The sequence below is a fragment of the Miscanthus floridulus genome, chromosome 1 (genome assembly GCF_019320115.1).
Source record: "Miscanthus floridulus cultivar M001 chromosome 1, ASM1932011v1, whole genome shotgun sequence".
In the NCBI taxonomy this organism is placed as follows: Eukaryota; Viridiplantae; Streptophyta; class Magnoliopsida; order Poales; family Poaceae; genus Miscanthus; species Miscanthus floridulus.
Genome location: NC_089580.1, coordinates 172,303,450 through 172,308,436, shown reverse-complemented (window position 1 = coordinate 172,308,436; position 4,987 = coordinate 172,303,450). Strand labels below are relative to the sequence as shown.

The window sequence follows — 4,987 nt, the reverse complement described above, 5'->3', positions numbered from 1 at the left end:
GATCACCAAAGTCCTTGCAGTCGGATTCATCAGAGAGGTATTCTACTCCGACTGGTTTGCCAATCCCATTCTTGTTAAAAAGAAGACCAGAAAGTGGAGAATATGTGTTGACTATACAGGCCTCAACAAAGCATGTCCGAAGGATCACTTTCCTTTGCTGCACATAGACCAGATAGTCGACTCCACCTCAGGTTGCGAGATCCTCTCCTTTCTGGATGCCTACTCAGGCTATCACCAGATCATGATGAAAGAGTCTGATCAGCTCGCAACCTTGTTCATCACCCCGTATGGTTCATACTGCTACGTAACCATGCCATTTGGCTTGAAGAACGCTGGCACCACCTACTAGAGGTGCATGCAGCAATGCTTTGCCAACCAAATTGGCCCACTCGATCAGCCTAATCAAACCAAGCGGCCAAGACCAACGATCGTCGTCTATGTTGATGACATAGTGGTCAAAATAGCTCAAGCCTGTGACCTGATCGCTAACTTGGCCAGGACATTCTCAAACCTTTGAAGGTTCAACATCAGGCTGAATCCCAAAAAATATGTTTTTAGGGTTCCAAAGGGGAAGCTGCTAGGATATATTGTGTTCGAGCATGGCATCGAGGCCAACCCCGAAAAAATCACGGCCATCTCCAACATGGGTCCCATACTTAATGTCAAGGGTGTGCAAAGGCTCACTGGCTGTCTGGCTACCCTAAGTCGATTCATCTCCTGGCTCGGCAAACGAGGCATGCCACTCTACAAACTCCTCAAAAAGATGGACAGTTTCATCTAGACAGAGGAAGCCCAGCAGGCCCTGGAGAGCCTGTCGATGTTTTACCACCGATAGCCTGCCATGGGGGTACCCGGGGCAGTATGTTCGGGCTTCGGCGTGTGCCGAACTCGATGGTTAACGCAAGACACAGTCGATTTATCCTGGTTCAGGCCCTCGATCGTAGATCAAGTAATAACCTTACGTCCAGTCGGCCTTAGCCTTTGCGTTGGATTGATTGTCAAGAGTTGTGTTGTACAATGGTCGTCCTATCTTAGGAGCCCTGCCCTCCTTTATATAGTTAGGAGGCCAGAGTCCTAGTTAGTTTATAATGAGGCTTCCTAGTAGGATTACTTAATAGTTATACTACTAAGATTACATGGGAAGGATCCTAGTTGGACTAGATCTTCTCTCTCTCTTGCGGGGTATCCTATGGGTCCCGCATCGACAAGCCCCCGAGCACTTCATGGTTGAGCTCCGAAAGTCTCGCTCTGCTCCTTCAAGTCTTGTTGGGTAGGAACAAAATGTCATCCGAGTGCTTTCTGGAGTGAGACCTTGTAGCGCTTCTTGGGATCTTTGAGTCGCGAGTGCTTTTTTGAAGAAAAAATGCATCTATCTGGTTGTAGCCCCCGAGCCTCTTGCTATTTGGAACAAGGAGCTGGAGGATCTTGTCTTGAAGTTGCTCTGATTGTTCGTTGAAGTTTTATTAAAAAGAACTCGAATATGGATCGTTCCGGGTTCTTTTGTCGTAATGTCTTGAAGTGGTTGAGTGTAGCCCCCGAGCCTCTTGCTATTTGGAACAAAAAGTTGGAGGGTCTTGATCCTTTATGTTGTTTGAAAAATTTGTGTTCTGAAGTAGTCCCCGAGACTTGGATTATTTCGTTATCCGAGTTGTTTCGTGGCATGCAGCTTCCGAGCTTATGTCCGGGTTCTTTTGTTTCAGGAAGAACTCAGATGCGAGGTCTTGGCGTATTCTTTGATAGTCTGCTGTTGCCAGATGTAGTTGTATGGTGGTGGTTGAGCGTAAATGCCTTTTGTTCACGGGTTGTACTGTGCTGGTATATTCTTCCAAATATGCCCGTCTTCGAGTACTTTTTCTTCTCGCCTGAGTCATCTATTATTGAGTCCTGTCTTTTCACTGTGTCCTTTGTTGGGCGTATTTCGTTGGTACTCCTGGTCCATGTGCGCCGATCCTTTGGCCTATAAATACTGTCCCGGAGTGCTTGCTTTCATCCATTGGACATTCTGTTGAAACCTTCTTGGCTGTGAACATGGTAGTTTGTGAAGTAGAGCAGCCCCCGGGCATATTTTGTAGTTCCTGTATGTCTTGTCATAGCTGGAGGAAGTCTTGTGATAGGGATTAGAGGTAGGCTAATCCCGCGACAGCATTGTGCCAGGATGTACGTGGTGGTAGTTGGAGGAAGTCTTGTGATGTGGGCTTCGTTCCTTCATCCGGCAGTTCTGGGTTGATCCTCGTCGCCTGTCTTGAGACCGTCCGGTGCAGATCAACACCATATCCAGCATCACATCGGTCTTGGGTAGACAGATGCCCGCCGGCCTTCTCTACTCCATGTTGCCCTGCCGTGCTGCCGATTTCCGCCTTGGATGCACTGCGTTCGTCCTTTGAAGAAAACAGTGTAGCTGATGGCGGTCTGTCCTTCCGAGTAGCAATTTGGGACACGTAGTCATTCCAGAGCCTAGTCGTGTCCGTGTTCCTCTTTGCTACTTTGCTTTTCGTGATGCCGAGTTCGTTGGGTCTTGTAGGGTTTGTAATCTTCTATTTTTGAAGTCGATTGTAATGTAACGAATCTTGTCTTCTGAGTTGTCTTTGACTCTTCTGTTGTGATCCCTATCATTCATGAGACTACCGAGTTCTTTCTTATATAACCGGGTTCTTTTGTTACTTGTGAGGTAGCCCTTTCTTTCTTCTTGGTTCAACGAGTTGTTCCTGTGGTCATCTGATAACCCTGTTGCGTTGCTGCGGATAAGTCTGATATCTGCCCGTTGGTTCGTACTGTTGTGTGGATTCGTGCCCTCCATCGTTTTAGCTGCGTCGGTAAATGGACCGTTGCTTTCCCACGATGTGCTTTAACGGGCCTTATGGGCCGTTTGTATCACTGAGAAATCTATTTAAAGACCTTTTATCTTCTTTCCCTTGTCACCCAGCTCTTTCCTTTAAACCCTAGTTCTCAGAAAACCGCCGCCGTCATTGTCGTTATCGCCCGAGCACCTTCATTCTAGCTTCATCCTCCTTAGCGCCTTTGTTGCTTCCGCCAATTCATGGGAAAGAAGAAGACCGCAAGCAAATCTCAGGCGACCTTTGTGGACGAGGAGTCGTCGCTGTCTTTGATTGAAAACCAGGAGTTCGTGGCCATGAGGGCAGCTCAGAAGGTTTGGCCGGCTCCAACAACCAGCGAAGACTAGCTGCGCGAGCTCGTTAGTGATGGCTTGATCCAGGACAAAGTCATCGCTGAATGGAGAGTTCCGGGCGAGCACCGGGTTCTGGCCCTGGGTCCTGGTGAGATTGTCCTTTTTGTCTCTTTTGTCCGCGCTGGTCTCTATCTTCCTGCTTCCGTCTTCCTTCATCAGTTTCTTGGGTATTTCGGGGTTAGTTTGAACCATCTAACCCCCAATGCCGTTCTCCATCTTTCTGTTTTTGTCCATCTTTGTGAAGCCTTCCTTGGGATTCCTCCTTCTCTATCTCTTTTTCGTTTTTTCTTTCGCCTGAAACCTCAACCCCGCCGCGAGGAAACCAGTGTTCTTGGCGGTTGCGGGATTCAGTTTCGCCAGGGTCTCAAAATCAAGTTTTTTTATTATGACCTGGTCGATTCTGTCAAGGATTGGCGCGCCGAGTGGTTTTACGCTGCCAATTTGATCCCTTCTCTTGTTGTCCACTCCGGATCCGATCCTGTGGCAAACGACCGGTGGGACAAAAAGCTTGAGTCTCCTGCTGAGATTCAAGCGATCCAACCTCTCCTTGATAGGATTAGTACACTGAAATAGCAAGGATTGACCGGCTTTGGTATTGTCTCAAGTTTTCTTCGTCGTCGGGTTCAGCCCTTGAAAGAGCGGGGACATCTCGGCTTTGAGTATTCTGGGGCCGAGGATTCTTCGTGCATGGTCCCAGCTCTTGAGCTGACCGGTGAGGAGGTACTCGAGCGTCTCCAGAAAATGCTGAAAGGAGTGAGCGTCATTCCTCCTGCCGTCCCTGAGTACTCGGCCAACAACCCGCCCCCAGCTGTGAGTTGTCTATCCTCCTTTTTCTTTTTACTTGAGTTCTTTATGTACTCTTTCTGCGTCCGTTCTTGCTTAGTTTTTCCGTGTCTTGGTGTTTTGCCTTTTTTCGTAGGTGCTTGGGCGGAACTTTGTTGATCCGATCCGCCTTGATGTTCTCCCTGCTGTGGCGGAGGCTGGGGATCATCTAGCCGGTACTTCTGTAATTAGTAAGTCTCAAACTTTTACAGCCCTTCCTGGGGTATCTTTCAGATTTGATGATGTATATGAAGAGTATGTTCCTCGTCTAGTCCCTCGCGGTCCTCGCAGCGTCCCGAAGAGGGGGCGAATGGACGGGTCTTCATCTGGCTTGCCTGTCTCCAAGAAGCCTCGCAAACCAAGTACTCCTTCAGGTACTCCAGTTGTTGCTAGCATGCTCTTAGGTGAGCACATTTAGTACTCTTTGTTCTTTTATTTTCATGTTTTTCTCTTGACCCGAGTACTTTTCATCTCTTTTTCAGTGGGTGCTCTGGTTTCGCTGGCTGAGGAAGAAGAGGATGATGAAGTTCCCCTTATCATGCGGTGGTGAGTTGTTTTTCATATTCTTGTCGCATTGAATTTTTCCTCTTTGTTTTTAATCTTAGTCTTGAACTTTTTTGAAGTAATCGGAGGTTGGGTGTGAGTTCTTCCGATGCTCTCGTGCCGACTTCTTCCGAAGCTCCGGGGTCGAGTTCTTTGGTTTCCTCTGCCCCGAGCTGTACTGCTCCTCTGGTGCGGAGTTCTTCCACGGCTCTAGCTCCGGCTTCTTCCGTGGCTCCGTTGTCGGCTGTCCCGCTCCCGTCGCTGGGTGATAGGGACGTCTTCGCCGTCGTGGTTCCCCCTGCGAGGCCTTCTCTTGGCTTCGCAAAGAAAAAAGTAGTCGGGTGAGTAGATTCTTGCTTCATCTTTTTGGCTTTTATCTTTCTTCCTCTGGCTCTTATTGGTGCTTCCTTTTATCACTTTTCAGTGCTTCGTCTT

At 48.4% G+C, this 4,987-nt stretch overlaps 1 long non-coding RNA gene across 1 annotated transcript; it reads left to right on the top strand.

Moving 5' to 3' along the window:
- The first annotated feature begins 3,903 nt into the window (after positions 1 to 3,903).
- On the top strand, positions 3,904 to 4,410 carry LOC136502354 (uncharacterized). Its single transcript, XR_010770518.1, has 3 exons — positions 3,904 to 3,997; positions 4,107 to 4,200; positions 4,282 to 4,410. It is a non-coding gene; the product is annotated as an uncharacterized lncRNA (long non-coding RNA).
- Positions 4,411 to 4,987: the final 577 nt, after the last annotated feature.